Source organism: Colias philodice, chromosome 2 (genome assembly GCF_061535455.1).
Source record: "Colias philodice isolate Cphi_HAF_F1 chromosome 2, ilColPhil1 Martin Lab GWU primary, whole genome shotgun sequence".
NCBI classification, from domain to species: Eukaryota; Metazoa; Arthropoda; class Insecta; order Lepidoptera; family Pieridae; genus Colias; species Colias philodice.
Window position 1 is genome coordinate 6,288,534 of NC_143087.1, and position 25,582 is coordinate 6,314,115.

The 25,582-nt window shown below is 34.5% G+C and overlaps 3 long non-coding RNA genes across 12 annotated transcripts in view; all 3 read left to right on the forward strand.

The window, feature by feature from the left end:
* Positions 1–25,582, forward strand: part of LOC149490469 (uncharacterized) — a 186,355-nt gene that overhangs the window by 54,572 nt on the left and 106,201 nt on the right. The gene's annotated exons all lie outside the window — the stretch shown is intronic.
* Positions 3,387–5,642, forward strand: LOC149490470 (uncharacterized). Its single transcript, XR_016316860.1, has 3 exons — positions 3,387–3,946; positions 4,070–4,131; positions 4,206–5,642. It is a non-coding gene; the product is annotated as an uncharacterized LOC149490470 (long non-coding RNA).
* LOC149490471 (uncharacterized) lies at positions 10,833–12,341 on the forward strand. The gene is made up of 3 exons (XR_016316858.1): positions 10,833–11,403; positions 11,530–11,591; positions 11,666–12,341. It is a non-coding gene; the product is annotated as an uncharacterized LOC149490471 (long non-coding RNA).

Sequence of the window (25,582 nt, forward strand, 5' to 3'; positions counted from 1 at the left end):
ACTTCCGATAAAATATAACAGGCCACGCTGCTCATATCTGTCGAACGAATGTGTAAGCTTTTCCTAGTAACCGACTCACGTCCCTGCACCCATCATTTTATACGAAATATCAATAATATATTAACAAATTGCAACTATAAGCGTATTTTGATAGGCGATAAAATAAGATAGATCGCTAGTTCCACGAAACAGAATGGAGCCTCGTCTGAGAATTTATTGTAAATTAATTAACAACCAACGATGATCCTTTGATTAAATTAAGATTTATACGATTATAATAAGGCGATTTCTTAATAATTATTTCGTACTGGAAAGTTGATTATAGTAGATTCAATACTATTTAATTGTGAATTACAAATGTAGAGTTTTGCCTATACAGCTGTATGTTGTTTTTTTTTTAAAATACTAAGCTTAACATTGCTTCTACCAAATTTGTATACCGTTATTAAATGCTAAAAATATTTTAAAGTCAAAAACAGATATAATATACCTAAGTAATATCAGGTATTTTTTCTCTTTTTTGAAAATGCAATAATTTCATACTGGCTATTCGCAATGAATTCGCATTATTTGTAGAAATAGTGTTTCGTATCTGCAACATAATATGACGTGCTCTACACTGGGGTGGTGGGCCAGGGCCCAGGGTGTAGCCTCAGAGATTTATGTGCTCATAACGCGCCGTTCCTCGCCCACAAAACGTTCAGACGTATTGATTTCATTTCAGAATTCATTTTTAAATATGTAGTGATGCTTCGTTTGAAGCCAATAAAGTTCAATTTTTATAGTTTGCAGGTTGAAGGAAATGGGTGAGTGCTTACCTGTGAGACGTACAGTTTTCCTTGGATAGGAACAGGCTAGAAGACTAAGAATAAAAAAATCAAGAACCAATACACTAAGAAGTAGAAGAACTAAAGTGAGGAGTGAATTCTTGTATTATTTAATACCTACTGAACAATATTGCCTTACAGTGATTATTTTTAAAATATTCGTCCGTGTATAATACGTCCTGTAAGTGTTCTGGTATAATAATAATAGATATATTTCACAAAATTCTGAAGAAATAATATGACAAACAACGCAGTGTATGCATGTAGCAAACTCTCAAGATACAATTATTGCCGACAAAATGACAACCAGTGAAAAGCAATTTTATGTAATACTTAAACTGTAGTATAAAATTACTTAAGTAATTATACCTACTGTCACATAATCTTTTACTGGGTCCTTTAGTTTTAATTAAAAGCTATGATTTCATTATGATTATAAATATATTTATAGAGCCATGATAATAATATGGATGGTCGCATATTTTTATTCATGAATAAAATTAAAGCAGCGTCGTCATATTAGACTATTCGACAAGTCTTGGAATAAAAAAAAAATAATTTGGAAAATCCAAAAGTGCACGCCTCATAATTTTTTTTTAATAAATATTTATTAATTATTATTTTTGTTTATTTAATAACAATTAAACCACATCGAATCAGACCCTGAAAAATGAAAGGGTTCTATTCCTGAGCATACTCAAGCGTAAGAGAGAAAAAAAGACTCGATTAGTAAAGTATTTCGGTCGCTATCGTGTTAACAAGAAAAAGGATCCGCACATACAGACACACGGACGTCCAAGACAGAACTTTTTTAAACTGTTTTTTAACTAGTTTAAATAACAAAAATGACATCAAAAATATCATGAACGTTAAAAATAGTGTTTTTTCTTAATATGTGTGTGTATGTATTATCTTACAAGTGCAATGTATGATACATAAAGACATTTTAAGTTTGAAAAATCAGATGTTTTGCGCGAAGTGACAGTAGTACCCACCTCAACGCTTCGCTTATGAGGCGTGCAATAGAGGGATTTTCTTTGTCTTCAGTCTTATGCACTACATTTTTGTAACGGGGATGCAGAACCAACGATAAATATATATACATTCCATTTAAAAAATGCCCAAATATTCCATATACGCGCATCAGAGTAATTAACGTCGACCGTTTTGTCTAGACGCAGTTGGGCCGCGTGCCTATCGCGAGTAACTAAAAAGGTGTCGTTAGTAATGGTTTTTGAAACATCATAAAGATGTCAAGTCGCTGTTACCAGATTGTGGCTATCAGCCCGGCGTAATAGAGCGTGCGTAAAGCCGCGGTGTACCGTGAGACTATACAGTTTGTGTAAACTACGCATCATTATTTTAGCTCTTCTGTAACATTCGTTTATTGTCTTTACATTGGTAACGTTATAGAATAATACTATTTAGATTTCTTTATTTTAATAGTCGTGTTATGAATGAGTGTGATCGGAATAAGCTGAAACGAGATTATTGTCTTATATGTCTATGTTTTCTGTTATTACCTTACATTATAAGAGAATGTCGAATAAATAGTGCATTATCGCTATCTGACCAAACAACTGCCCAAATAAATACACTTTAAGAAAAATTCAAATAACAAAACCGTTAACATATTTTTTTGCTGTCAGTACTTTCTTTTAATCACTTCATAAGTCACCAGTGCGCTATTGTCACAGCTATCTAGTAATTTTTGATAGTCCGCGGTCACTTAACACTTCAAATTGTTTCGGATAGCTGTTTATTTATTTTAATGGCATTGTAGTGCTTAAAGAGCACTCCACTAATCAACTCAAGTGCGTTGTACAATGAATATGACGTGATATAAAGTAATTGATGTTAGTATAATGTTTACACCAGTATCCATAAACTTATCTATGGAAAATTTAAATGGACGCTTTATGTGCTTGTAAATGTTATTCAATTTGTAACGTACTAATCAATTGTCATGTTTTAATAAACCGAGAATGTGTTGCATACTTACAAGAAAATAAAATTATGTTATTACTTTACTTCACATTCATTCTTCTTTTAATGCATCGAATAAACTATATTATGAATAACAATAATCACGCCCTATTAATTTGCTTTGCCTATCCGGAACTATAATATCATAGCATAATAAATTATGATTTATAGCCAACACGAATACTGAATTGAATGTATACTTCGAATTCATTCCCCTAATAATATTTATGCTTGATTTGCTTCAACCATCACAAGGCGGAAATTTTAATTTATGCGCTTCAAATTGTTTGTTTTTCTATAATATACTTTTTGTTTACGATCTCTAACAAAAAATATTGAATCGACGAACCGATAAGACAATATTTTATATGAATTGGCAACTGCTAGATTTATACTTGACTTTCATTTTAGTTTGTGAAAGTTCTTGTAATTTATTATGATAGAAGTGCCGTTTCAATAATTGGCATATTGTGAAATATTTTCTATACTTACGTAATTATCTATTTAATTTAGTTCAGTAATTATTTAAATGAATAAGCTATACCTACTAAGTTAAGGTGATGAATTAATTTTTCTAACATTTACGGCCCTTTTCAAACCTTCGTAATTTTTATATTATTAAAGTTGTCGTGATGAAAATTCTTGACAAGAAAGTTCAATAGTAACACAATACGTCTACCGTTTTAGAAACATGATTCCATGATATTTTCTCGATAGAAAAAAAATACAAAGTTCTCATTGTTATTTTTTTATAATCTCTGGCATCTTCAAAATAACAAACGTAAAGTTACGACTTTTTGGATATTAACTATAAAATATACAACCTATACGTCTACCGATTTAGAATTTTGAAATATGCGATGGTTTTGAAATAAACAAGAAATACTTGAAATTAGCGCGCGACCAGCCAATATAGCGAGAGCCGCCCTGTACCTTCCTACCCCGATCGCTGCACGAGTCATTCCCGCTACGGCCGTCACACGGGGAACTTGTGTCGCTCGCGCAATCGTAAAAAAGGGTGACAACACGATAAGACAAAATGAGACAAATGGGGACAATAAAGAAAATAAGAAGAAGAAACATAAAGGTTGGAGAAAAAAGAATGCTTACAATTGGAACAAATTAATGAAGAAGTTGGTTTTATTTTAAATTTGATGATAATTGTATTATAGACGATGTTTGATATGTACCCCTGTTTTAAGTACATAACGAATGTGTAAGATTTTTTTCATTTATAGCATAGATAATCTTTTCAGAAATCCGGAATCCAGAAGGAAAATAAACCCACTGATTGTTCACAATGTGAACCCACTCCTTCGTAAGTACCTTTATTCAGTCAAAAATGTATGTTATCAACGTTCTACTGGTTTTATCGCATGATTCCATTTTTAGCAAAAAGCAACAAAGTGCAAAGAAATAAAAAATCATGGTGAACTTAGTGGAAGTATGGCGGACGTGATATGGAACAGGAGCTCATTGGAGTAGTATTATATTTAAAAAAAATACGAAAAAATTTCAAGAATTACATTTCTTAGTAGGTGGTAGATAAGTATGTTGTATAAAGAATTTGATGTTGATATTTATTTCATTTATACTTACTACACCTGTGCGGGAAATTGCTTAGTACTAAAACAGGTTTATATTCATATTTACATAGTAATGTGAGTTTTAATTTCGAAAAATTTTGTGTAAGTATATTAAATTGAGTTCCTGGGTGATCTGGAAACACAATTGGGCCCGGAAGATGGCGCTGCAGTCACTCCTCCTAATCACATGAACCGATTTGGATGAATATTTGTGTGCACATTTCATTGTTGTGGGATGATTGGTTGATTCGTTTTCACATTAGCTAATATTATGTATTTTTGTTGTAAACTTAATTTAATGTTTATAAAACATTATTATTGGTATAAATAAGCCAGTGTTCGTCTCACATTGCTGTACCTGCCTACCTACCCTACCAGGGCCTAACTTTGTTCTGGCTATTTTATTTTGATTATTTGTAATGAATAATTACAATTATAATAGAGTGCAAAAAATAAATACATGCGTCAATATATTTTGTGTTTTTTTTTAAACAATTTTTCTATTTAAAAAAATATCATTCCGACCGCGGCTTTGCCCGCTTGGAATTAGGTTATATCGTGAATCCTGTTTTATCCCACAGAAGTGTTCAGTTCGGATAAAAAGTATCCTATGTGTAAATCCAGGCAATTAGCTATATTTTATCAAAATTGGTAATGTAGTCTTGACGTGATTAAGTAACAACTAACAAAAAAATATACAAATTAACATCCAAAGTTTCGCATCAGTTTTACTGTATTAGTGATATCTTCCACTCTTGACTTTGACTGAGAAGAATTAGGGTTTATAACTTCTTTCAGAAATAGTACCTTTCATTTCTGGGCATGATGTAATATCTACGTCAGCATCAAATTCTATCTAAATCAATTCAGTAGTCCGCGTTATTGATTACCATTTCATTTTTTCAGAGTAACAATATTTTTTGTTATTTTAAAGATTATTTATAACCTGTATTATTTTGTAATAAAGTAAACATTACGAAATAATAATAATTATTAATAATGTCTAAGTAGTTGTTGGAAAGAAGATTATTTGTTTATAAGCAAGAAAATAAAACCAATAAATCAACAATTGAATAAATGTATAACAATATTATAACTGTATGACGACTCCATACATGTTTGTCCCGAGTCGGCCAGCGGCAGCGCGGCGAGTTTGCAAGAATGACTTCGCGCACACCCGCGTTCGCGATAGCGAGCTATTAGACTCCGCCCGCCAAGCAGTGGATTTTTTTTCGTGTATCGTCTTAATATTATGTTGCATAGGTTTTTCTTTGTTTTAAGAAAGAAAGAAAGAAAGAAAGAAAAAACATTTATTTCAAGGACATAATCAAACAAAGTCTTAAAAGCATGACAAACAAAACAGTAAAAAAAGTAAAATTATAAAGAGAAAAAAAAATAAAAGATAAAACGAAATTTGCACGGTAGGATGTCCTCGAAAAAGGGTGACCAACTCAGCTAAATACTGTACGACAGAAATGCACGCACAGCGCTAGTTTTCAGTGGCCCCTAAATGACATGTTCCAAAAATTATTCGCCACGTTCATAATGCATGTGATTATTTAACTGATCGTTTTAAGAAGTCATCAATTGAGTCGATATCTGGAACTGATTATAATGCCCATAACAATTGGATACGCTTGAAGAATTCTAATCTACGAAAAGTGACTGAGCAAAAACCATGCTCGAGTCCTTCCAATGATTTCGTTCAATTATCGAAATCCATTTATCTCCTTCATGATTTACGCTTTTAATAGAATATTACGTTAATTAATTGGCTTTCAACAAAAGATTTACAAAGGAGAAAACTTCAACAGGAAATTGTAAACATTTAATAAATTGATCGATTCAGAAGTTAGTTTAAACCGACAGTTCGTATATCAGAGATCAAACGCAGTCGTGATTTCGGTGTTAAAAATATTTATTTGTTAGTTTACTGTGCAATCTGTTTCGTTTGATAGTAATGTCACATGTAATATATATACATTGGATTGAAATAGCGTTTTAATTGGGCTTAATAAAATTGAGTTTATGTCGTGAGTTAGCCTTGTTGAGCAAGTACCGACTATAGCATTTAAGTAGAATGCCTTATAGTGCTCATCTTTGTATTCTACAAAGACAGTAATAATGCAACATACAATTATGTACTTAACAGACATTCGATTTTATGAATACATGATAATATCGTTCGGTTTAATATCAAACAGACACTGAAATACGATCTCTTATTGCGTGGATTAGACCGTGACTTGGACCTCAATTTAAAGCATAAATTGGTATTGTGTTATAAAATATTTACTGTTGGTACTTTTATTATTGAATATTATCTACAATGACCTTAACCAAATATTATGTATAAAAGTATTTTAGCAAATATTGAAGTAGATCCTCTACATACAAAAGTAGTGCAATAAGGAATATATATTCCAGTAGGTAATGTAAAATTTATACATATAGCTGGTAACTGTTGAATGCTGGTAATTGCAAAATAATCGATTCGAATAGTTAAGTGATCCTCTGAAGTTATGACAAATTAACTCTACATTCGCTATTAACCACTGGACACTCTATAAAAATAATAATATTAAGTCCTTGTTTTTAATGTCATGTAAGACTTACTTATATTATCTATTGGTATGACAAATAAAGCAGAAAATTCAATAAAGATTTTTTTTAATTTGTGTTTGGATATTTTCCCTGTCTTCGGTGATGACTTATTTGGACTGTGTTTTTAAATTAATTGAAATAGTTCACTAAGAAAAATAGTAGATACCAATACAATTTTTACCAATAATAAATCAAGTGATATTTTTAACAGGTGTAGGTATTTACTTTTTATAATCTAGTTGGTATAGCAAGTCGAATATAAAAAGTTTAAAAACAAAACACAACACATTTTTAAAATCCTTTTTTCTTTTCTTATCTGTTCTTTATCAAGCTTTGGTTATCTTCATGTAGGTACAACTGTGTCTTATTGAAAATTAAGCATTTTGTACGAAATAAATAATTTCATTTATAATTCCTACAGAATTTTTGATTAATTGGTTGAAGAAAACAATGGGAATACAACAATACGATGTATAATTTTAAATATTGGTTACCTATACAAATTATTGAATTGTCGAGTTCTTATTGTATAAAAATAATTTATACAATAAATTGTGTGTTAATCAATTAATTAATTATTTAAATTACTTTCCACCTCTCACCTCGTGTCAAGACATTTCATATTTGTTTCACGGCAATCAGCATTTTAAAACTTGAACTTGATAATTGTAATTATTGTGGGACAGATTTAATACCGGTTAAACATTGCTATTTAATTTTGTAAGCACTGACACCAAAATACCTCAACGTAAATATTTTAAGTGAAAGTTTACTTCAACAAGTATTGTTAACAATACTTTGTTCCCAACATAAAAGAGTATAATTACAATTGTGCCGTAACTAGTAACTAATAGGTCCTGTTGCGCTGTCGCAAATACATCTCGATGTGAAACAAAATAAAAAGACGCGCAGGCGTGTCGTACAACATTTATCTAGATCTGAGCATTCCGAGAACAGAGAACTCTGCTACCAAATATCATGACTACCGTCTTACAAATGAGAAAATTTCGCTCTAATTATTTATGAATGTGTTATCATCATATCTCGAGAGCTCACGACCCGGCGTCTGTGAGCACGACACGAGCAAAACCGTAGGTAATTAGCAAATGTGGCTCTCTTTGTTCTCATGGCACGTTTTGCATTGATTTCCCATCTATTGCTATAGACGAGCTGCGCACGGGGAGAAGAGTCGTCGACGTATCGCTAATAAACCTCCATTACTTTCATTAAAGCTATCTGCGGACAGTGGTCGTATCGCGACGTCGGCCGTCATGCCATCGACACATAACAAAATTAAACGCGATGACGCTATCGAAGGCCGCGCATCGAGCGCCGAGCGTCGAGCGCCGCTCCGCACTGCTCTCCTCGACTTCACTTAATTGCGAAATGCGAATAAATGACGATAATACGTTTAATCGTTACACTGAGCACCGAGCTCGACATCATTCTCTGTAATCCTAAATCTCGTTATGGAAATGACTGGAATACCTAAGCATCTATAATAAATTAAGTTTCAGATTATCGTATGATCCAATCGTAAATTAAGACAAGATACATAATTAAGGCGAATAAATAAAATGGTTGGCATTTCGACGGGAGCACGTTCGATTCTGCCGCGCGATATTCATCCTCTCCATTTTGAGCTATGAGCCCTCTTTAATAAAGTATAGTTTGATTCGTTACATTTAATTGCGATTCAATCGCCAACAATATTGAAAGAGGCAGAAGAGTGCGGAGGCGGGACGGGGCTCTGAATGTCACGACAAGATTTTTAATTACGGCTAAGATATCATCTAAGAACTGCAGTCCCAGCTATAAGTCGGCGACACATCGTGAAATTACAATTCAATAATTATTTCTTGGGAGACCCGCAAAGGTTAAGGTAATAATTTTAACTTGTGACAGTTTTACTGTACGCTAACATGAACTCGCGGAGGAAGAGCGCACAATGTATGAACAATGAGAGGCGCGAGGCGGGAAGCGGTGGCCGCGGCGGGTGTCGAATATGATCTGAAGTTTATTTTCGTTCTTCTAATGCGTCTTCGCTGCCGTTCAGAGGACAATTAAAAATACAAAAAATAAAATGTTCGTTTCAGACGTTCATTGTCTTCGTTATTAATAAATTCATTTTACTGAGTTGAAGTGGACGTGTATATTTTATTCGCTTTAAGTGGTTTCACATTGTTTTTGTATTTATGTTCAGTTATTTTCGGCGAAGACATAATAATACGGCTCGTAGGGGAAGATGTGAAATGGCTCACTGTTACTCCATTAGAGATATTTGAAACCACAAAGTGCACTCATAAATTGTCATTTTGTGGTAATAACTGGTTAAAAATAACTTTTATTTAATAAAAGCGTATTCTAACGAGCTCGAGGGAAAACACCCTTTGTGCACGCTACAATGTAGATTTTTCAGTGATATAGAGATGAATATAGCATAGTAAGCACGCATCAGAAGCAATAGGCACGTCGCAGGCCGCTACCATTGCATTTACTTTACAGCCCTGATATTTTACAGGCAAGCTCTTAACTTCCATATGTCCGCTTTTATAGTCTGCTTCACGTTATAGCTTAATGTCACGAGATCCTCTGATTTGAGGCTTTTACTTCTTTAAGATAATATTACTTAATGTTGAACGGGTAAATATATTAACGTTTACTAACTTGCCATTTATTTAAATTATAGTTTGTTCTAATTAATTGATGGATAAACCTAAATGCGTTTTTTCAAGGCTTGTCTATTATTAGGACTTTGATTGTAATTGCTAAGAAATAAATTACTATTTTACAAAATTTCTTTAACATTTAATTTCTTCGAATTATTGAACTAATAGATAAAAACAAAAACTTTCATGTGTGGTCTAATAAATCGCTGTGCTATTACAACGGTGACAAGCAAACTTTAAATTAACAAATGAATCGAAGGGGCATTACTCTTGGTGAATTTCCGGCTCGAAAAAATAGAAGAGGCTTCGCAACAAAGTGAAACAAGATCCACTCCACTAATCCGACAAAAGCGAGCCTTGTTACCCTTCAAATTTATTTATAAGAAAACTCTCGGACAAGTCGTTAATACCTATAAAGTAGGGGCGAGAGAGGCGCGAGCGAGTTTATAACTCACGTACCGAACTTTACTTGCCGACACATAAAATAATAGGTGTAAAAACTTACACGGGAATGTACTCAATGCGGCGAGCTGCGAGATGGACGACGCTCTAGCCGCGCCGCTATAGCTGCTATACACCGTCACCTTGCGACTTGCGAGCCTTCACTCTTTAACGTTCTACTTTTTTTTACTGACAATGTATATTATGTTGCTAATTTCTCCGTAAATCGTTTTAAACTGAGCAGCGCTTTATCTGCAAAGATCCTCCTGTTCTGTTCTTTTTTAGTGAATTATTACAGCGAAAATAATTAAAATGATATCTACCTTTAAGAAATAGAACCAATGAACATCATTGTTATCAAAAAGTACGAGTATATTAATCAAGTTTATAGTATCTTCGACTAAAAGCTTCGCAATAAACAGTGTAACTCAATTTCCCATGGTCAGTCTGCACTGTTTTTCTGACCCTACTATTGTTTGAGGTGAGGTTGCACTCGGTTCGAGTTCACAAACTTTTATCAAATTTCGTGAGCCCACTTAATTTGAAATGCTTATCGGTAGACACAATGGGGGTAGCGCAAGAATTATTTTCTTGAATAAATCATGATAATGAACACCTTTCGAGCCTTTTATATCGTTTAATTCAGATATCACTGCGGAAACAAACGTCGGTTTATCCCGCCATCTGGGGCGCATGCGCGCACCGGTAATCGTTAAGGTGATGAATTAATTTTTCTAACATTTACGGCCCTTTTTAAACCTTCGTAATTTTTATATTATTAAAGTTGTCGTGATGAAAATTCTTGACAAGAAAGTTCAATAGTAACACAATACGTCTACCGTTTTAGAAACATGATTCCATGATATTTTCTCGATAGAAAAAAAATACAAAGTTCTCATTGTTATTTTTTTTTAATCTCTGGCATCTTCAAAATAACAAACGTAAAGTTACGACTTTTTGGATATTAATTATAAAATATACAACCTATACGTCTACCGATTTAGAATTTTGAAATATGCGATGGTTTTGAAATAAACAAGAAATACTTGAAATTAGCGCCTGACCAGCCAATATAGCGAGAGCCGCCCTGTACCTTCCTACCCCGATCGCTGCACGAGTCATTCCCGCTACGGCCGTCACACGGGGAACTTGTATCGCTTGCGCAATCGTAAAAAAGGGTGACAACACGATAAGACAAAATGAGACAAATGGGGACAATAAAGAAAATAAGAAGAAGAAACATAAAGGTTGGAGGAAAAAGAATGCTTACAATTGGAACAAATTAATGAAGTAAGTTGGTTTTATTTTAAATTTGATGATAATTGTATTATAGACGATGTTTGATATGTACCCCTGTTTTAAGTACATAACGAATGTGTAAGATTTTTTCATTTATAGCATAAATAATCTTTTCAGAAATCCGGAATCCAGAAGGAAAATAAACCCACTGATTGTTCACAATGTGAACCCACTCCTTCGTAAGTACCTTTATTCAGTCAAAAATGTATGTTATCAACGCTCTACTGGTTTTATCGCATGATTCCATTTTTAGCAAAAAGCAACAAAGTGCAAAGAAATAAAAAATCATGGTGAACTTAGTGGAAGTATGGTGGACGTAATATGGAATTATGGAACAGGAGCTCGTTGGAGTAGTATTATATTTTAAAAAAATACGAAAAAATTTCAAGAATTTCTTAGTAGGTGGTAGATAAGTATGTTGTATAAAGAATTTGATGTTGATATTTATTTCATTTATACTTACTACACCTGTGCGGGAAATTGCTTAGTACTAAAACCGGTTTATATTCATATTTACATAGTAATGTGAGTTTTCATTTCGAAAAATTTTGTGTAAGTATATTAAATTGAGTTCCTGGGTGATCTGGAAACACAATTGGGCCCGGAGGATGGCGCTGCAGTCACTCCTCCTAATCACATGAACCGATTTGGATGAATATTTGTGTGCACATTTCATTGTTGTGGGATGATTGGTTGATTCGTTTTCACATTAGCTAATATTATGTATTTTTGTTGTTAGAAAGTAAACTTAATTTAATGTTTATAATACATTATTATTGGTATAAATAAGCCAGTGTTCGTCTCACATTGCTGTACCTGCCTACCTATCCTACCAGGGCCTAACTTTGTTCTGGCTATTTTATTTTGATTATTTGTAATGAATAATTACAATTATAATAGAGTGCAAAAAATAAATACATGCGTCAATATATTTTGTGTTTTTTTAAACAATTTTTTATTTAAAAAAATATCATTCCGACCGCGGCTTTGCCCGCGTGGAATTAGGTTATATCGTGAATCCTGTTTTATCCCACAGAAGTGTTCAGTTCGGATAAAAAGTATCCTATGTGTAAATCCAGGCAATTAGCTATATTTTATCAAAATTGGTAATGTAGTCTTGACGTGATTAAGTAACAACTAACAAAAAAATATACAAATTAACATCCAAAGTTTCGCATCAGTTTTACTGTATTAGCGATATCTTCCACTCTTGACTTTGACTGAGAAGAATTAGGGTTTATAACTTCTTTCAGAAATAGTACCTTTCATTTCTGGGCATGATGTAATATCTACGTCAGCATCAAATTCTATCTAAATCAATTCAGTAGTCCGCGTAATTAGGTACCATTTCATTTTTTCAGAGTAACAATATTTTTTGTTATTTTAAAGATTATTTATAACCTGTATTATTTTGTAATAAAGTAAACATTACGAAATAATAATAATTAATAATTATTAATAATGTCTAAGTAGTTGTTAAAAAGAAGATAATTTTGTGTTTATAAGCAAGAAAATAAAACCAATAAATCAACAATTAAATATACATATGTATAACAATATTATAACTGTATGACGACTCCATACATGTTTGTCCCGAGTCGGCCAGCGGCAGCGCGGCGAGTATGCAAGAATGACTTCGCGCACACCCGCGTTCGCGATAGCGAGCTATTAGACTCCGCCCGCCAAGCAGTGGATTTTTTTTTGTGTATCGTCTTAACCCCGAGGTGATATTATTTTGAATATCAATTTCCTTTATCATTATTATTCAAATCGTTCTTAAGCGCGGGTTCTAGAGTCCAGTTTACAAATATTATTGTTGTAGCACAGGCGTAAAGATGTATGACACGGATTCGAATTCGAAAACGTGCATAGGAGCCGCGGGCGTAAGACACGTGCGCTAGCGCACCTTGCAATGCATTATTTCTGAACTTTTTATTAATGTGAATTTTATTTAAACTTATCACTCTTTTATAATTGTGATCATATTCATAACAACGTCTATTGATATATTATCAGTTAAGGGCATAAGTTTATTCATGACAATAGCTAGTAGCTCCATACACAAGCTCCAGACGATTCAGTCGCGGTTCATGAGAACGGCGACTGGAGCGCCCTGGTTCGTGCGTAACGTGGACCTACATAGGGACCTAGAACTCCCCACCATAGCCCAATGGATGAAGCAAGCGTCTAAGCGCTACTTCGACAAGGCTAAAAACCACCCCAACCCATTGGTGACAAAGGCCATCGCATACGTCGCGAATCCCGATCCCACTCGTCGTCGCAGGCGGCCGAGACACGTCTTGGACGACTCCGACGACGACATTACCAAAGCTAACGCACGGCTAGACGCGGCGACTGAAGCCCAACGTCGAAACAACCGCGACACCGCACACACCACAGCAGAAAGCGTACACCGTCTTCGCCGGCGAAGACGAGGTCCCTTGTTCCGCGTTCCCGCGCCCACCCGGGTGAGCGCCCGTCCGATTAGGGCCCTTCTGGCCTCCTCCACTCAAGCGACAGCTCAAGCCGAGGTTCGTGGTCCCCGTCAAGGGGGGACGCCCTTGTGCATGTCGCTACCAGGGTGAACCTTCAGTTCACCCCCGCGTCCGCGTTAAAATGTAGAAGCCCTTCTGGCTAACATTGAGAGACACCACACAAAAAAAAAAAAAAAAAGACAATAGCTAGTGTGCATTTAATAGTTTTACTTATGTTTATCCTGTCTTACTGAACGTTGAATTTTTACTTTATCAGTTGGCCATAGAAAGATATTATAATACATATTGCAGTGTAAATTGATCGTGACAATAAATATGTGTACGTATAACAATAAAATTGTCCAATAGGTACTTATACGATATAAGTAGATACTTCGACAACAAAACATATAAATATATTTTCACTCTTTATAAATTATGCTCTACTACTATGTATCATTAAAATACTTACTAAATATTCAATATTAAAAATATAATAACAACGAATCAGACCGTAATACATTATATTGATAAAGAATGCACATCGTCGAGTAAGGCTATATGCCTCATATTTGCATGCAGGCACCCAGTGACCGAGGTCAATCAGCGTCTATGCTCAAACTATAAATTTCTTTTAATAAGACACAAATACAACTTTATGTTTCTTTTTGAGTCGCGAACTAAAGAAATTTAAATAAAACGCTGTTATCAGATTCGACAGGTGGAGCAGTTTTTCTTATTCTTTTTAACTCCGCTGTAGGTTACGGATTAGTCGGTAACTAATCGATTCCTGATACGGATAGAGCTCTTTATTAGCGTAAATGCTATATAATATTTAAAACAATGGAATCTTTGTATTATCTATAGTAACATTTATCACCGGCTTTGTATACAAGAAATACACACCAATGAATACATGCACACCTATGATGTCATTTCATTGTATATTGACACTACTTGAACTTTTGACTCATAAGCTGTTTGCTCGCAACCGAACTAATATATTAATGTAACTTAAACCATGTAAACGCTCGAGCTCCGTGAAAAATATTCACACGCATGTATTGATTGTAAAATAATTAGTCGTGAAAGTAATCGTTTACTCGTATTAATATTCATCAAGTACTTAATCAGTCAGTCAGTCAGCGGCCACCCACATTCGCAGTTGACGCAACAACTACCGTTTTCTTCACCATCAGTGTATGCATCGTCATACTAATTTAGCACAACTCCGTCTACCAATAGGCTATGTGCAATAAATATTTAAGATTAATCTGATTGGACCCGTAGCTAGTTAGCTTAGTGAATACTAACGATCGCTAAGGACTCGATTCTCTTAAACCAGGTAGCGAAGAATTTGTTTATTTTGCATATGAGTTTTGTTTTCTATTTATTTTTATGAACCATACTAATAAATTTTATAAGAGCAGACTTTTATAATTTATGTACCTACCTACATCGCGAGATATTGATAACAATGGACTAGTATGCAATTAAATTGGATGTAATGTTTGTAAGTATGTTTAATGAATGCTATAAACAAAACTGCTCCTATTATTATAAATTCTTATTTCATAATTTTTTTAAACCTTTGCTTAATTTTAATCATGTTTTTAATGCACACGATAACAGCTTTTACAGTGCGTAGATACACACGATATGAGCTAAGAATATAATATAGTTGTTTAAATTCAAACATCGCTATGCATAAAGTGGCTAGAAAATATTATGTTGTTCATAATCTTAACTATAGTGACTGACACATAAATTAAATCAATGACTTTAAATCAGCCGCCGTTTACATGCAAAATAACTGCGAACAGAAGACGATCGTACTTTGTATCGTCTGATTTGTAGGACTTTGGGTACCTATCAAGTTACAAATTGTATATCTAAGATCGATACGGCCGTAATGAAGAGGGCTCAGCATTTAAATACATTTGCATATTAGAATGCGTTCACTCTATTGCTGTGCGGGGCTATAGCGAGCTCGCTAACTATATGTCATTTTGCATACTTGATACCGGACAATTGAATAAGAGAATTGCACTAACCGAGAGGGAGCTAACTCATTTTCCTCATATACAATATTGATGAAAATAGTATTCTAGACTCTAGTACCAGCCATTACGAGTAATGGATACGTGACGTTATTCACCTCTCAATTTATGTACCTGCCAGTCGTAGATATCAAATTGTCTTAGCATAACATTGATTAAGATACATTTAATTTAATCGTCGCGTGCGTAATAAACAACCTACACAGCTAGTTAATAATTAAATTAAAATAAATAATGCTTTAAGCAACGCTTTAGCTAAATAAGTTTCTTGTCCTTGTTTTAGCAAAGCTATTGATTGGTACACGTTGTTATCTCTATCTGATCAAGTTACAATGATTTCACAGTACAGATTTATCGGGCCCGATATTACTTCATAGCGTACAATCAAATATTGCGTAACATTTGAAATATGTACACGTAACAAAGGTTTAGGTAAGAGTTACCGTGGTGTTGGTGAACTGCTTTAATTCTGTTGTTCCAACGGCGATGCATCATTGCGAACGGTTAGGAGCTATTACGGGGTAGAAACTAGAAAGCTGCATTCACGTTTCACATAATATGTATAATATACGTTACGCGTTTGTACTGCACATAGGCTAGGTCGTAGCGATGTGCTCGATAGCGACAATTAATATGCAATGTCGTAGCACTCGTAAACTAGTCACGAACATATGCCAATATGTTGGTTCCGTTAGAGCTTGGGATATTTGTACGATTCGGCTATTATTACTGAAGGACGATGTTCTTGTTCAACGTATTGTTTTGTTCAATTTGCGATACGATAAAGACAGATGAATACTTATTTAGATACTTTTCAGCTAATGTAACATGAGTCTTATCATTTGAACTATTAATGTAGAAAATTAATCTTTCGTAGAAATGGCGTGGTGACAACTAAAAATATTTATTCAAATAACAGATTATAGAAACATGCATTCCAAATAAAATCAACCCGCCTTACATCAAATGCCTCAACAGTTTTTCACGTTTAATTAAAGGAGACACGTTGAGCTAATATTATTACTAATTAGTAATTCGAGCAACCACGTTAGATATTCGTACTATCTATGTAAGAGAGCATTCCCTTACAAGCTTATTAGATAGAAAAGCATAGTGCTTACATTAGTAAGAGGGTTAATCAGTGATAATGAGTCGCGGTGAGAACGGTATGTTAATACTGCGGTATCACACATCGGCCGACGACGGTGTATCGGCTGATCGGACGGCGGCGCCAGACCAGGCTTCGTCTTGACCACGGCTTCATTATGCGTAAACGATGCTGCAGGCCATTTCATAATTTGTACCAATGCTGATTATTTCTGTCAATTAAAGTCTGCGGAGTTCTATTTGTAATCTTAATATATATAAATCTCGTGTCACAATGTTTGCCCTCAATGGACTCCTAAACCACTTAACCGATTATAATAAAATTCGCACACCATGTGTAGTTCGATCCAACTTGAGAGATAGGATAGTTTAAACATGTAGGTACCACGGGCGAAGCCGGGGCGGACCGCTAGTAGAATTATATAACAAAAGTTATGTAGCGAGTACCTGATATGTTTGTGTTTAATTGATTATGAATTGATTCTGTTATGAAAAATGTAAATAAACATGTAAAGAGAGGATTTGTTAGATAGTAACAACCATCCCATAAGTAGGTATGTGAAAACAAAGTTGGTGAATTTAATGAAACAACGGTGTTCTATTTTTTTACTTATATTGATTCGTTTACTTATTAAAATAAGTTAATTTTGATAATAACAAAAATATACAAAAAAATAGTAGGTTGCCACTTATTTTTTGTCAATCTGAAAATAGAAAGCGCGCAAGCTTAAAGCTCTTTATTAGTGGGAATCTGAAATATTTAATAATGGAAATGAAACTTAGGTATACAGGGTGTCCCACTGTTGGTATACTAAGTCCAAAGGAGGTTATAGATTTGTATACGCTAAGTACGTAAAAAATACTTAAAAAATTCCAGACGCATTTTTCAAGTAGATGAATTCTTAAAAGTCTATGTGTACACCCATAACAAGCAACCCGCCCAATTTTGTCACCAGCACATGAGCTATCGTTTAATATTATGTTTTCATAGACAAAATGCTCACATTAGAGAAGCGGTATATGCCGGCTGCGCGAAGCTAGAGAAGAAAACATGGATTTTCAGGAAAAATTTAGCAAAAAATTTTTGACGTAATTTTGTTGTTTAAGTATTTTTTACGTGATCAGTGTATGCAAAACTACAAGTCTCTTCGCGCTTAGTATACCAATAGCGGGACACCCTGTATATAAAGAAACGTAACTACCGCCATTTACCCAACATTTTATATAAACTATGTTATAATTAGTAGATAGATATTAATGTTTTCACAACATAACAGATACAAATAAAACATTTCAACCGTAAGCATCATGAACATGAAAAGCCTGAAACCCGGGCGGAAAACAAAAAAACAGTCATGATATGTTCGTGCAGATTGATGACCTACCGCAACCCCGAGGTAAGAATAAGCAGGTAGGTGTACTGGGTAGGCATTAACTGACGTAAACGCAACGCACAGCATAATAATTAGTCATTAGAAAGTAAGCAGGGGGCGATGGGGGCAGGTGGGAGAGGGCGGGGCTCGTCCGTTTCAGCTTATCTGAAATTACATCTTTTATGGGTATCCGCGATTATTCCGCGCTGCAGCGACTTGCGGCGCGTTACTGCCGCTCGGGAAACAGCTCCGTGTTACCATCGGTGTTCAACATAATCCCCACTATTGCTTTTTATGAGATTGCTCCTATTTTCGCTCTTAACTTGTCGCGTTTGCAAACCATTATGTTGTCTGTGCACTCCTAATGCGACTGCTAAATCTTTTAGTGTTTGTTCTTTGTATTATTTTCCTAATATTTTAAAGATAGCGCAAACATGCTAGCTATTGAGTAAGTCTTGCATTATTATTATAATTAAATTTTAAATATAATTAATGAAAAATAGATGATTGATTATCTTTATTTATTGAAGCTTCAAAATTGTTAGATTGTTACTCAAAAGATAATATTTAGCATCTGTACCTACATTTATATTGCCGCTTGTAATACAGATAAATATATCAAGCCTTTAATTATCTTGGGAAGATGGAAGAAGTAAAGCGTTATTATCATTGTTTGTAACAAAGCGCAATCTACAACAACAAACGAATAACTCAGTGGAGTTAACTTGAATTCATAATCAAGTAATTTATGTGCACGGCGAATAAATTAGGCGCTCGAGCCCGCGCGTCGCCCATAACTTACCCCAATAAATTGCCCAAAGCGGGCCAACTTCATTTTATCTCCAAATACTAATAAGTATGTACATAGGTACACAATTACTTGCTTTTTACTGCCATTTTATATTTAGTACCTACGTTTTTCACGCTGCTAGGGCTTTTTTATGTACGGGTTGCGATAAGTGGCTGATAAGATTCGTTATGCTTGTAAATAACGTGCCCCTGGCGAACTACAAAAATGTGACTTATGTATTAACACATACAATTAATTGTTACACTTTAATATTTGTAACTGATATAACGAGAGATAACAATGTGGAAGTCTAATGAGCGATAATGTTCTGAACGGCTTAAGAGTTAAGAAGTAAATTTGAAAAGCATTATGTTAAACACTTGGTATGTTTTGTTGCTGAACGTAATACTACGTATCAGGTAGCACCTGCTTTGCATAAGGCGTCATGTGGAGAACCCCACGTTTAAGTGTAAATTTTGCGATTAAAAGTACAAAATTGAGCATAAACATGAAAATAATATGGGTTATGATAATGGAAATGGGACATGAAGCTAACATGCCATATGGGAAGCATATCATGATGTCCTTTTGAATTAAGGTAATTTGGTGTTCTAAATTATTTGTACTATATGGACGCTAGAAGGTAGGTGAAGTCCAAATTATTACAGGTAATACCTGATGTGTATTCAAATTGATTCGTTTATGACGAGCTTTTTTTATCGCCGAAAGTAGGGAAAAGATTAGATATTTATTTCTAATGTTTTCAGTTTCAGTCATGTAGTAGGATAACGATTTATCTTCGCACTAAAATTACAGCTTATCCATTTATTAATGCAAGAAAATTGATTGAACCCAGCAGAACACTGTTTAATTAAAAGCATTTTAACTTTTATATTAATTATATATTTGAGATCAACAAAATCTAAATTATTTAAATATGCACATTCAACCCCAACAACGTCCAAATTGTACAATAGAGACAATAAAATTAACATACGCCGAATCAAGGTGTCACCGCGCAGGAAGTGCGACGTAATTTGTAAGCTTTGTGATTAATAAAATGTACTAAATGTGACCCGAATAGCACAGATTAGCGGCCACTTTATCACTTCTATACCGAGTTAACGTCGCGTGACGGATCCCGTTTGAAACTCATAAAGAGTCCAAAGCAAAATACACTCGTAGATAACACTTGGTTTACGTCTTCGGGCCTCCCACTTACTAACTTTAGACGGAGTCACGGGAGGGTCAACTTTAACAAGTTTATTTAAGTTTACCATTATTTATAATTGAATTTCCCCCTTAATTTGGTTGCTGTGTGTGGAAATTTGGTTGTCGTATGGTTATTAGCCTGTTTCGTAACATCTATGAAAATATTAGAATACCTTCAGTTGTTACTAAATTTCCTAAGTAGAATTAACAGGTACATAAAGTATTATCACGTGAGCTTTTTCGCATAGGTATTTCACGCTTTATGCTAAAGGTCACGTTATATTCTGTAAAAGCAAGAAAGCTCTATGTTCTAAAAGCTTTTTTAAACTAAGAGCTTTTGAGCTACATAAGGGGAATCATGCGTAATTTGTTAATGTTTAATTGTATTTTATATTCGTAACCTTATAATTTGCTCTGTATAAACAACATTGACTTATCTGCAAGGATAACTCACGCTTCTCCCATTATCCCGCCTCAAGCGCATATTATAAAGGTGTTACTCCAACATTATAGCCACTTTAGATTTACATAAAGTTTTCTATTATTCGCTTATCTCCCACGTGACAAGAGTCGCACACTAAACATGAATATATTTGACAAATTTTAGTAGGAGCGTAGCCGACAGTCGCGTTGGTGCGAAGTATTCTGGAATGTCTGCGAACGCCGGCGTAATCCGAATGCAGTAGAGTAAGGCTATGAACATTTGAATAATCGTACCGTGTTCAAAGCCGGGGCATTATATGATAATAATTTCACGCGCGAACGCTTCACGCCGGGTGCCAGCCCCTCACCCCTCCGCTCAGTGCTCTGCGTCCAAGGAATGTGTAAAAAATGTGACCACATTCATTACAATATGAACATTATTCACACTCATTTCATAACGCTACGTTCTGAACGTTAAACATTTCACGGTGATATCGATAATGGTATGGATACCTGTTCGGGCTATTCAATATTCCTCCCCACAATTTTCTTTAATTAATTGATACTACAAACGTTAAAAATCGGTGAAGTGTTAAACACGCTACGGAGGGTTGTACTGAGGGGAAAATATCAAATTGCCTAGAATGAAGGATTATGAATACAGACGCAGTTACGGCCATTTCAGTCGGAATGATGACGTTGTCCCTAACTAAGGAGTCACAATGTGTATGATTGAATAATTTCATACTTAGATAGGTATCATCTTTTATACATATCTTGTAGTTTGTATGCAAATGGAGTAGCAAGCGAGCGTAAAATGATAACAAAAAGTATAACAAATATGGTCGTAAATCTTTGTGTACCTATCTGGCAGTTAGTTAATGTGTGAAGTTGTTAAATTAACATATCATAAAATTATAAAGTTTACATTATAAAGCGGACATCATAAAATTTGTAATTCATAGAAGTGTTTTTAGATTGCGTATCAGTTGCGGGAATGTTGTTAAGTTGTGCTTGTAATTATTAATTTGTTCATAAAGTAAACTGACACCACGGTCAGTGAGCACACGCGTGTCCCTTTACAATTAGCTACCGCTAAGATTAATCAAGCCAGGATTACTTGGCCCTAACATATGCAATAGATGTTGCGTTTAATTGAATCAATTTTTTGTCGCGCTTTCATGATAGGGATAGGGATTTTTATATTTAAAAAATCTACCTTGTCATCATCATCATGTCAAAGTACATAATATATAATGTGAAAATTTGATTATTATTCCAAAATGAATCGGAGGTAGATCTTATTAAAAAGTATACTAAATAATTGTAATACATAAATCATAATTAATTTATCACAGAGGTATTTACTCCTTACGATAAACAAATTCAGAAAAGCCATGTATTCCAGTAAATTATTATACCATAATTTCACGCTTAATGGATGTCTCTACCTACTTAAATAATGATAAATATATTGATATGTCTTCTACTTTAATCAAACATTAATAAAATATATGCATTTCCTTCCTCGATGATAGTGGGTACCCTTTGTAGTACTAATTTATTTTTATAAATGTGTAACTATAAACATATAATTAACTAGAAACTTCATGCACCAGTAAATGTAGACATTAATTTCCACGCTAGTTTATCTATTTGGGCGCGCAACCAGCCTTTATCTATCATCATTCTTAGCGTTTACGGTGATAAACAAAAGCATGATTACAATGCCAATAATTCAATTTATGTTATAACGTATTCACATTAAGGTTCGTTTTTAATCAAAACAGGAAAGACGCGTATGCTCTTTTCGAAGAGCACCTTACGCACGGAAACAACTTACGTATTGCGTTTACTCGAAATTATTTTAATATGCAAATAGGAAAATGTGAAGGAGAATTGTATTTCGGCGACGGTGAGGTGGTTACGTAGACGTATTCTTTAAATTAATGGCGTAGCGAGATTAGAGTACTGCTAACTGCTTTACATGGAGCAAGCTTACACGGCGAGCCTCGCTCGTTTGTTCTGAGAAACAGACAAATGAAAGCACATAATTACTAGGCCGCCCCGGTCTAAATGCAACAAGGATTAGAATTAACATGCGCGCCAACAAGAACGCGTATGGCATTTATGACTGAGACGCTAAAATGTGACTGTATCTAACTGGGTGTCGAAAGAAGAATCAGAATCGATATCATGGTTAGAGAGCTATAAAACTTTAGTGTCATTATGTGTGTGTGAAATCTTTTTACAGGATGTTAGTTAGGTGTACTTTTTACTCCAGAAATATATATGCCAGGTATAACAGGTAGATACATATAATGATAATATGATACGCTTATGAGAATTGACAAATTTCTCAAATGTAATTAATTGTTCAGTAGGTATAAATAGTTAATCTCTTTAAAAAATACCTATGTAGTGTTTTTGTGGTGTACGGTAAATGAACTTTTATTATTTATAACCAGTATGCAAGCAGTATAGCACACAGATAATTTATATACGAAGTTGTGAATGTGTAATAAATTAAATGCCGAAGAAGATATAAATTGTTTTGTCTTCTTTAAAACACGTAAATCCATTCCAAGTTGCACGTTTTTAGATATCAAGTCGTAATTACCCACAGTCAGAGCGGCGATTAACATCTGTCGACTATTAAATAAACTCAGATTATAAGGGTTCAATCATTGCAAGTAATTATTCTTATCCGTCGGATGTTCTCAAAGAGCAGCCTGCCTCGATCTCGACGTGTGCTCCGGCATAATTTTCTCATGATTCGCAAGCAAATCAAACCCACCCTACCCTTTTATTAAGCAGTCACATTGACTTGACTGCCTAATGTTCCTGTCTATCTAACTACTCACAATAGCCTTGTAATTGTATAAACGGTAGTATTGTATTGATTTTCCGTAGGAATAAAACAATTACAGCTCCGCGATTCATTTATTTTTGATGTTGAAACACGAGTAACTTTGATAAAAATGAATGAGCATAACATTTTTATGCGTCAAGAGTGCTTCAGCAATATTTCCCATTGAAACGGAGCAAAATGATGTCGATGAATGCTTTACATGAAAATAGTATCACGCTGAATGGGTGCTATTCGACGACATCAGGATTGTAGCGCATAATAGAACATCATGTTCCTCCATCGCTCGCATCTCGTCGGTCAATCTCGATAGTAATGGGGTGTTACGGCGAGGTTATGTGAACGCGATCAAAACGCGCCGCGTCGGCTCACCGAGCTCTGGTAAAAACAACTGTTGCTAACAGAACGATTATAATATATTAGTTGCTCTTTAATTGCGCCGATATAATTACGACGGTCTGCCGCGAATACGTGACGATATCCCGGCCGCTCTGCCCACGCCGCGGAGATATTAAGAGGAATAACTCGAGCTAACCGATTGAATGTTCCGTGATAATGAGTGCCGCTCGCGATCGAAGTGTCATTAGGAAGTCGTAACTGACGACATGCGCCTTTAGTAATCTTGTATGCCTTTCATAGGACATTCATCCTCTTAATGTGCATGGATTCCACGATACCTCATTTGAGAGGAAAGTATTTTTATTGATGTCGCTTTATAAGCTTTATTATTGAATATAAGACGATTTAATCTATTTTTATTTTAGTATTTTGACCTTATAACAGATATTTGGCGTTTCTTCTTATGAAATAGCACTAACATGATGCAGGTTATAGAATGTATTTATTTAGGACATTACCTACTAAAAATGTTATTACATAGATATATTATATCTAGGCAATATAAATACGGTAATACATCTCTTTATGCAAAATTAAATACATAAGTATTTAAGGTTAAGGTCATTTCACAGAACTTTCAGATTAGAAAAGAAAACAAGCGCGTTCTCGAGCTTTTATCTATATTCTTTTTCGTTCTGTATGATGACACTAATTATCCAGAATGTCAATTATTGCAAATAATATTGTACGGTGTACTGCAATTTATAAATGGGCTCTACTAACAAATTTATATTACTTGCATATCATTGGAATAACTTTACCTTGGATTTAACGTTTATCGTCGAAATAACCTTTGGCAAGGGAAAATTAATTACAGTTATCTCTTTGTTCGTTTGCGTTAGCCTTTATAATTACGAATAAAACACTAAATACAATGCCAAAGCTATAAATAAATATTACTATTCCCAGCAAGGATAAAAATTATGAATTAATTCCGATAGGGCGGCACCTCTCAGACGCGCGACATACTTCGTCCAGATAAGGGAAAAGCGTCGCTGGCTTATAAATGACTCTTTATTAAACGTGAAAGCAACGACGTCGGCTAATGGGACGATCATGCGCTCCCATTAAAGATTATTTAATATTCAAAAGCGGCCGACGATAAATCACGATCGCCCGCCATGCTTCTTTGACTACGGTCTGCACTTTTGTCCAAATACTCCACATAACTCGTTTTTGCTGGAATTAATTTTTGAAGGCGAAGGCTGATTGTAATATTTATGAGCTTCAAATAAACTTAATCAATACTGATAAGCTCTCAATCATTCTGTTTTTAAACATCGATCTTTGAATGTTAGGGTTTACTTTGTAAATGCTATCAGATAAGAGGATAGTGTCAAGCAAGGTATAGATAATGCAGCTCCTGTGTGTGGTAACGACCTTGTAATAGCTATTTGCAGTAGGAAATTACTTCAATTCAACAAATAGTTACGTACAATTCTCTACGTCATAATATCCAATAC